Here is a 9972-nt window from a genome sequence, read left to right as displayed (position 1 = left end):
ACTATTGTAATTTACTTTATGTACTCGCATCAAACTAAGCCTCCTAAAATGTCAGTACTCACCGTTCCCTTCTAGTAAAAGACTAGGCGGTGTTAGCCGTACTCATTTGTTTTTTGTTTTTGTTTTTTGTAGTTATATGGAACGTTGTGTTAGATGATGTCAGACGAGGAAATTTCCTCAAGAAACTAGGCTAACGTGTTTAAGAAAATGACGTCATGGATGGGAAGTCGTTGTAGCAGAATAAGTTAGTTAAATCTTTCTCTCCATATCCCTCTCTATCTCTTTCTCACAAACACACACACACACACACACACACACTCTCTCTCTCTCTCTCTCTCTCTCTCTCTCTCTCTCTCTCTCTCTCTCACACACACACACACACACACACACTCACCCACTCTTTCTCTCCTCCTCCCTCTCTTCCTCCCGAAAACTATTTGTTTGCTTGTCAGCTACGGAAAAATTCGTGGCAAGCCAATTATATTTTAAAAGGAGATGCCATAGCCGGAGCGAATTTTATCTTTTTTTTTCTTTTCAAATCAAGTTCGGGTTCATTTTTTTTTTTACTAAAATTGCTGAAACTGTCCCACCTCGCTTATAAAAGAATAAACTGGTCAGATCTCTCTCTCTCTCTCTCTCTCTCTCTCTCTCTCTCTCTCTCTCTCTCTCTTATGAGAGACTAGACGTATTGCTGACTAGACGTATTTCGAAAATCTCCCTCCCTATCAAAAAAAAAAAAAAAAGACTGAATGGTGCGGAGACTAAAAAAATCAGATTTTTTTATTTAGATTTTCGATACTTATCAGATAAATTTCTGAACCAAACATATCTAAGAACACTGCCAGACATATAAATCACCTTTGTGTGAAATTAAGCTCAGCCGTTTCGGAACTCTCTCTCTCTCTCTCTCTCTCTCTCTCTCTCTCTCTCTCTCTCTCTCTCTCTCTCTCTCACACACACACATACACACACAAACTGACTTTTATATAACAGTAGCGCAGTAGCGATAGAGATAAAACACGATAAACAATCGTCAAAAGATTAAAATCTTAAAAGGGCGTACAACTATATGAAATGAGAATGAAATAAATATTTAACAAAACTAATTACAGATAAAATAATGTAATCATTCTAATCCTCATTAGGTGAAAAGATTCTCGCGATTAATCACACAAAAAAAAATTTATTTCTCAAATCTGATTGAAATACCGATATATAAATTAGTGGTATGACGATTCCAATATTTTTTCCAATTCCAATACAAATACTTGTTTCTGATTACGGCTCCAAGCCGCCTTAAAGATATTTTTTCTTCTTTTTTTTTTTTTTTTTTTTAGGGCTGGGGTGAGGTAGATGGGGATGTGGAGGTAGCGAAGAATCCTCATGAGGCACATTAAGAAGCTCCCTTTTAGGGGAGCTAGTGGCTTCTACATCTTGTGCACAACTAGTTTTGTACTTGCAGGGAGGCAAACACACACATCTCAGTGAGTGCATATTTTTTAAAGTTTGACACTTGACGGATGACAAGATTGTTTATACAATCAGATTGACAGCTGTTTAGCAAAACTCAATCAAGTAACCGAGCCTATGTATGTATGCATGCGTGTAGGTATGTATGTATGTATGAAGTGTGTCTCTCTCTTTCTCTCTCTCTCCTTCTCTCTCTCTCTCTCTCTCTCTCTCTTCATTGAGAATTTAATTATAATTCTATTCGGGAGCTAATTTGACTCCAAATGCTAACCTTTTGAAACTGAATAACCCTTATGGGTTTTAATACAAAGAAAATTCGAGCTAAGTTGATAATATGTGTCACTTGGATTTACTTTAGAAAAGATATTTCCTTTGTTTCGCTTAGTGAATACTTTTTATGGCTAGGAAGTGGGTAACGGTAATTTTTTAGTGGGGAGTTCAAACACATGAAGAAATCAGCACAAACGCGGATTTTTTTTATTGCTTAAAAGCCGTCAGCGATACACACGTCAGGTCAGTTCAATATGCTCCTCCAGTGTTAAATAAAATAGTTATCTAAAATATAAATCTCACCTGTCTGCTTAAATGTATGTATGTATGTATGTATGTATGTATGTATGTATGTATGGGTAGAGAGGGCTCCCGTAAGCCGTGGTGAAGGTAACTTTTCTAGGAGAAGCAAATCTCTGATTTAAAAACCATAACGCGGAAGACCAGTAATCGCATTAAGCTGGCCTGCAGTTTAATTTGTTGCTGGCTATCTTGCTCTTGCTTGTTGCTGGATCTCAACATTTTGAACCGAGAGAGAGACTTAGCTGTCGTACAAAACTAAGACGCTGTAACATCATATTTGTATAGATACTCCCTCAGACATTTGGGCTCATGGATTTTAAATGTCTGAGGGAGTGGCACTCGTCTGACAAGACGTTGCAATCATCATCATCATCATGTATGTATGTATGTATGTATGTATGACTAAAACTTTCGACAGAAACGACGGATTTTCATGAGATCGGTATCATTTTAGAGCCGGACCTTTCGGACGACAAATATCGAAAAATTGTTTTTTACACGCGTTCATTTTCAGCAAACGGTCCTTGTCATTAACAATGTAATGAAAACTCGACGATGACTAGACTTGCGTTTGGTTATAGCCGACGCCATATCGACCCGTTGATGTTTCCATGTGCCTATCGTTTGATCGTGTCTAACACCCGAGTAGCTGATTGCCGACCCCAGGACGTTTCTCAATCAAGTAACACTCCCCCGGCAAACGATACTCATACTCATGTACTTTTTAATTCAGAAAATTTTCTTTATACTATGACAAATTTCTTGATGATACACCCAATGTGAGATTTTCCTCTGTATTTTTTATTTGTACAATTTTTACCTGCATTTTTTTATCAGGCATTTTTTTCGATGCAATTTTTACCTAAATTCGGTATTATAGCTGTAAATTTACGTTTTACCGGTAGTTTAAACTACCGGTAAAAATTTATAGTTTAAGATCGGAAAGAAGAGAGAAGAAGAAAGAAAAGAAAAAGGGAAAGATGTGTGTCGATTGGCAAGTTACGATCGGTGAGTGAGCAAGTTTTCTCTCTTCTACTATCTGTTTCGAGAGTCGAATTTTGTGAAAATTGTCGTCGTGCAAGAAAGATTTACTGGTGCCGTGTACTGGGAGCCAGCTAGTATGTGGTGTCGTGTGATAGCAGTCAGTCGACGTGGCGATGAGAAAGAGAGAACATACTGGTGTTAAATACGTGTTGGCGACTAAACCGGTAAATGAAGTAAAAAATAACTTTTCCTGCACCTGGAAAGTTTGTGTCGAAGTTCTAATTTCCTTTGCGACTGTCTCTTTACAATGTTTTATTTGTTAGCTATGTCTGGTGCTGTGTATTGAGAGATAGCTGTTTCTGATGCCGTGTATTGAGAGCCAGCTGTGTTTGGTGCTGTGTATTGAGAGACAGGTATATCTGGTGCCGTTCATTGAGACCTAGCTCTGTCTGGTGTCGTGTATTGAGAGATGGTTGTATCTAGTGCTGTGTATTGAGAGCTAACTATGTCTGATGGCGTGCATTAAGAGCCGGCCGACATGGCGGCCAGAAAGAGAGAACATACTGGTGGTGAATACATGTCGGCGATTGGGGGAATAAACGAAGAAAATAACATTTTTCTTGCACCCAGAAAGTTCATTAGAGAGAACAACAACGTAACAGGTATATTTAAATGGTCTCTCTCTCTCTCTCTCTCTCTCTCTCTCTCTCTCTCTCTCTCTCTCTATCTATCTATCTATCTATCTATCTATCTCTCCCTATCTATCTATCTCTCCCTATCTATCTATCTATCTATCTATCTATCTATCTATCTATCTATCTAGTTGTCTTTCTCTCTCTTCAATTCGTCCTTCTAGATCACTTTCTCTTTCTTTTTCTCTCGCCTTTCTTAATCTCGTCTCGTACACATGCATTTGATTCCTGCCTCTCTTGTTCTTTTAAATAAACCTTTCAAAACCAAACCGGCGTCCGCGACTCTCGATCAACAAGCGAGTAAAAAGGAGCCAACAGCGCAAGACGGGACATGGAATACATCGAAGATGCACGACTATATGACGTTATACACCCGCGAGTCTAAGAGTATACAACAATTTAAGAATAAATTTTTATGTATGTATATCCAATTGTTTATTCACCCCCCCTTCTCTTTCTATCGTCGTGCGTGTTACCCGTGATAACAACACACAAAATGGCGTCTTCGTGCCCGGGAAAGATATATTCTAACACAAAATACCTAAACGCTAGGATATCAAATATCTGTAAGCTTACGTCGTCATTGATGCGTCTTTCTTCTTTGTAACGCGAACATATCTCCGTCGGTTTTAATAAATATAAGTTTTGTCTTGCAGATTTCAGTCGAAACAAATTCAAGTAAAAATAGTAACTATATTTTCTTTCCTTTTTTTTTTTTTTTTTTTTGTCCCTGAAAAAAAAATTAATTTATGCATGAGGGATGCATAGCAATTGTAAATTGAAAATAGGCCCAGAAAGTTGGATTGGAGCAACAGCTTCCGGAAAAAAAAGAGAACGACAACAACAACATATATTAATTGAACAATTTTACTTCGCCAAGTGTTTCTAGGCATTCGATAAAGCTAATATTTTGCAAAGAACTTTGCATCAATTTTCACCGTTCGTGATCGAGTCCACCTAACTTTAACGCTAAGCCCAGCCCTGAATGATTATAACAGAAAGCACTGAGTTATATCCATATATGTTTATCGGATGTTACCAAATATATCAAGAACCATGATGCGTGCAACTGGTCCGGAAAATATTCAGATATATTACTGAAAAACTATAACCGGAACTAGCTCATATTCTTACAAAACTGTCCACTCGTTGCTTAAAGAAGAAATGCTTTTCATCACATTCTAAAACTTCGTCAGTATCTCTAGTATCCTAAAACAGGGTTTCGCAAATTTCAGGACACCATGGAGCCCCCGAACAGAGTAGACGTTTTTCACGGAGCACTAACAAAATAATTTCTTAAAAAAAAAAAAATATGAAAAATATTAATTTCAAATTTTAACTTATACTTGTTCATTAGTTGTTCCGGTTCGTGATTTTACTATATTTCGTGTTTACAACCATTTTTTTTTTTTTTTTTGATAAATCAAAAATTGTTACATTTTTTGTTTATTTACTTTTTATTTACTTTTTCATGAACCATCCTGAAACTCTTTGCACCTGTAGTTATATATGTCATATCTATCTCCAGTAAAAAAAAAAAAAAAATCAATAATTAAATATATGTACCCATTTAATTTTTCCATATAAAGCTCCGCAAGCTTTAAAGAGCTTGCGGATCCCCTCAACATCTCTCGGACTCCGTGGAGCCTAGTTTAGAAAACCCTGTTCTAAAATACTGGAAGTCGGTTCTCTACATCTAATTATTGATAGTGATTTCAGATAGACGAGTGTTTTTCGTGAAAGTTAATGAGGGGAGGGCATAAATTAGAGCTCGGACGAGCAATTGCCATGAAAATAACGATAGAACAAAGACAGGCTCGCAACGTATCTTCTGTGGAAAAGAGGTTGCAGGGAAGAGAAAAGGGCTTAAGGGAAAGTGCACTAATGTCATGTCCTGACAAACTCCTCGAAGACAGTGTCTAGTAGGCATTCAAGTTTAAAAAAAAAAATTTTTATGTCCCGATTCGTGCGTATTTAGGAAACGGAATACATAATATGGCGGCCTTCGTGCTATAGAAAAGATTTCAGCCCTTGCTCCCTATTTGTTCAATTGTTGTAAATCCGAGGGTTTTTTTTTCATACATTATAAATATTTTTCCGTGTTATTTTTTTTTTTTTTAACAAAAATACGAAAAAACATTTATGATGTACATAGCTGTCATAGATCGAAAAGATCATGCCAAAAATCATGCCAATGGATTAAGTAGTTTATATATATTAAGCTGGTCTGCAGTTTAACTTGTTGCTGGCTATCTTGCTCTTGCTTGTTGCTGGATCTCAACATTTTGAACCGAGAGAGACTTAGCTGTCGTACAAAGCTAAGACTCTGTAACATCATCTTCGTATATATACTCCCTCAGTCTCTGTAACATCATATTCGTATATATACTCCCTCAGTCTATAAAAATGGTCCTGTGGCGATGGAAGTCATTTTTGGGCTCATGGACTTTAAGTGTCTAAGGGAGTAGCACTCGTCTGACAAGACGTTGCAATCATCATATATATATATATATATATATATATATATATAAATGTATATATATATAAATATATATACATATATATACATATATATATATAAGTATATATACATATATATATACATATATATACATACATATATATATATAAATATATATATATACATACATATATATATATATATATATATATATATATATATATGTATATATATATATATATATATATATATATATATAATATTGTGTATTTAGGCAACATGTTTTTATTTAGACATATATTGTTGAATAGCACGAAGTGTTTCTGTTTAATCGTCTTTTTTTTTGTAATTTCTCCATTTTTCGTATGGTCGTTCTAATATCTCTGCCGAATTTATGTAAGAAAGTTCCGTAATCGTTTTCGTCCATCTGTTTTTGCTTTTGGTTTTTTGTTTTTTGCAAGTATTTTCAACTGATTTTCCTCAGTCGTCTTCAACCAGTTTTTTTTCTTACTGTTTCGTTTTAAATCTGAACGCGTTTATATGCTTCAGTCCAAATTTCATGTAAATTACTTGAAATAGTGAAGCGTCTCGTTTGTAAAAAATATTTTTAACAGGTTAGGAACGCGGTCAATATATATATATATATATATATATATATATATATATATATATATATATATATACATATATATAAGCAGATATTATTGAATGCAACGGAGGCATTTTGCTTTATGATTCTTTTTTTTTTTTTAATTTTTTGATTTTCCGTATAATCTTTTTTGTATCAAAATCAAAAATATTAATCACTGTTTCATGGTTTTTGCTGCCTCGAGCGCTTTCGATTCGTCAATGAATTATCATCAGGTTTTGAAATAAAAGTGCGAAGGAGCGAAAATGAGAATTAAAATTGAAAACTAAAATATACAGTAAACGGCGATAAGTTAAAATATATAGAGTCGACGAAAAGTTGATTAAAAATATCGGTCGATTAAAAATTCGAGTATTAAAATCAGCAGGTTCGTGGACGCCGTTAACAAAGTCCGTAAAATCCTATAAAAGATATTGCATTCGAGAAAAGTAGTAACGTTTTAAAATGTCTTGCGTAGTTCGTATTGGATTTTTTTTACTATAACATTTTCGTTTCGTTACATATTTTGCGTTTTTAAAAAAAAAAAATTTTTAATATAAGAGGAATTCTATGCAACCTACCTTTTTTTTTATTTTAATCTTAGTGCTTTCGACGATAGTCGCCTTCATCAGAGAACATAGCTGTTGTTCAATTTTTATTTATTTTGCTATATGTTGCTAGTGTACTAATTTGACTGTTGATCTCTAAATTAAGCGTCTTTCTCTTATCACACCCGAGACTTTAATATGATCGCCATGGTGATCTGGCCAGCTTAGCAAATACGCAGATTATTGATTGATATTTTTAATTTACATTGTGGACTAGAAAAAAAAAAAAAAAGAAAAAAAGACAACATAACTGAAAAATACGCCGTTCCACTCAGTCCCAAGATCTGAGGCGATTTTTCTCATTTAACTTGCTGCATTTATCTTGGTTCTGTTTTTGTTTGATTTTTTTTTACAAAGAAGAATACCAAACTGGAACCAAGTTAAGACCATTTATTCAAAGACGCAGTTCAAGTTTGTTTCTAGTATTGTGACAGCGAAGTCAGTTTCAAAGTTGCAATACTCGGCTCAACGAAAGAAAACAGCGGTTCAATGGCGACTTAAATTGACCCTTGAGTAAAGTTTAAGTCGTCCACATTTTACAGCAAGTTAAACGGGAAATCGTGCAGATCTTTTTTTTTTTAATTATTTTCTCTGCGTTTGTTAATATTTGTGAGTATCCCTTCTTCTTCTTCTCCTCCTCCTCCTCCTCCTTCTCCTCCTCCTCATCATCACCATCATTCGCTAGGAGTTTTCACACAGGCCGTCATCAAAAGATTCCCTTTGAGAAGAGAACAACCTGTGGTATTCCCTAGAGTCCTAGTGACAACACGCCCCCCCCCCAGTAGTCACCGTTTCTTTCGATAACTTTTGCAAATGCCTTTGCATTATCGCAACAGCCGTTTACCAACTATTAGTTTTCACTGGAATTTGGTTGGCAACACGCCTGCCCAAGGTCCCAGTCCTCTTCGCACTCATCCAGAGGAGGTCTGGTTAGTGCTTTCTTTTCTCAATCTTTCCATCTTCCTTAACCTTTTACGAATATTTGTTATTATTATTATTATTATTATTATTATTATTATTATTATTATTACATTAGAACCCTGGGATACAGTGGCCATAGGATACTTTTTTAAAGTTACGATGTGGAATACGATGTTTTACCGGTCTTTGATTACGACATTTGCCTCGCCTTACGGCGTATTTATAATGTTATTTGATTATATACATGTGTATTATATACTGTACTGTATTTTTCTACTAATTTTTAATGCCATATCCCGGTGTTCTACTGTATTATTATTGTGTTGTTGTTGTTGTTGTTGTTGTTATGATATTTGTTATCGTACTATTATTATTGTAGTAGTAGTAGTAGTAGTAGTAGTAGTAGTGTAAACTTTTCGATTTCCGGCGTGCAATAGCTGAAAAATGTTTTTTTTAAAGATAATGGCACGTTTAACGTAATAACGTTAAAATCAATTTACTATTACGCATGAAAAAACAAAACTCTTTTAAATCAGTAAACAAGCCAGAATACGTCGACACATTTTCAATATGGTTGCATATTTTTCTAGTCGATATAAAGATTGGAACAGAATATAATTCTTGTGATTAAAAAGAAAACTATGAATATAAAATACTTTGATGCAATATACTTTATTTCTGACATATTCTACGGTCCGTTCCAATTATTATATCAACCGGAGGTTTATTTTACTAATGAATGTAATTACGTTTACTAATTTACAAAATGCATATTTCTTCCTATTACATACGTAATACTAAATTGATTTTAAAGTCAATCTGTTCAGCATGTCATAATAATAATAATAATAATAATAATAATAACAACAACAACAATAAATAATTCTATTATAATAAAGTCGCATTTCTGTTTGTCTGTTTGTTTGTTCACAATTCGATGAATACGCACAAAACGTACGCTATTTCACAAATTCATTTTCATACTGAAAACAGAACTTTATACACTCTCATTCCAGCAGCAGTTCTATATATACCATTTATTCAAAAGAAATCTACATTCAATGAGTAACCTCAATTGCATATTAAATAAAAAAATCTGTTTTAATAATTTGTTCCGTTTTATTTATTGCTTTTGTAATATAATTGTTTTAACTGTTCTATTTAAAAATATTATATGAAGTTTATTTATTTAATTTCTTATATTTATTATTATTATTATTATTATTATTATTATTATTATTATTATTATTATTATCATCATTATATTTATTGTTATTATCATTATCATTATTATCATTATTAGAAGGATTCAGTTCAGCTCGCTGTCAACCTCCGTCTTAAAACGACTGAATCGTGACTGCATTGATTCTTCGCCGCCATCTTTTTTATTAAGAATTACTCAACACTCGAGATCGTGACTGCATTGATTCTTCGCCGATTTGATTTACTACCGCCATCTTTGTTCAACATAATGTTTCAACATTTAACAATTATTATTAACATTATTGTCATTATTATTATTATTATTATTATTATTATTATTATTATTATTATTATTATTATTATTATTGCCGACCAAAGTTACATTTATAAACGGAAGAAGTTTATTTAAGCTATGAGAGTTAATTTCTATTT

The 9972-nt window shown here is 33.8% G+C and overlaps 1 protein-coding gene across 1 annotated transcript in view; it reads left to right on the top strand.

Moving 5' to 3' along the window:
• Positions 1 to 7642: 7642 nt before the first annotated feature.
• Positions 7643 to 9972, top strand: part of LOC145249002 (latrophilin-like protein 1) — a 49011-nt gene continuing 46681 nt past the window's right edge. Inside the window, exon 1 of the mRNA XM_080110856.1 lies at positions 7643 to 8025. The gene's annotated coding sequence lies outside the window, so the exon portion shown is untranslated. The remainder of the gene's footprint in view (positions 8026 to 9972) is intronic.

Source organism: Euprymna scolopes, chromosome 27, assembly GCF_053919585.1.
Source record: "Euprymna scolopes isolate OS-2025 chromosome 27, ASM5391958v1, whole genome shotgun sequence".
NCBI classification, from domain to species: domain Eukaryota; kingdom Metazoa; phylum Mollusca; class Cephalopoda; order Sepiida; family Sepiolidae; genus Euprymna; species Euprymna scolopes.
The sequence above is the reverse complement of the archived record's forward strand: the minus strand, read 5'-3'. Positions and strand labels throughout refer to the sequence as shown.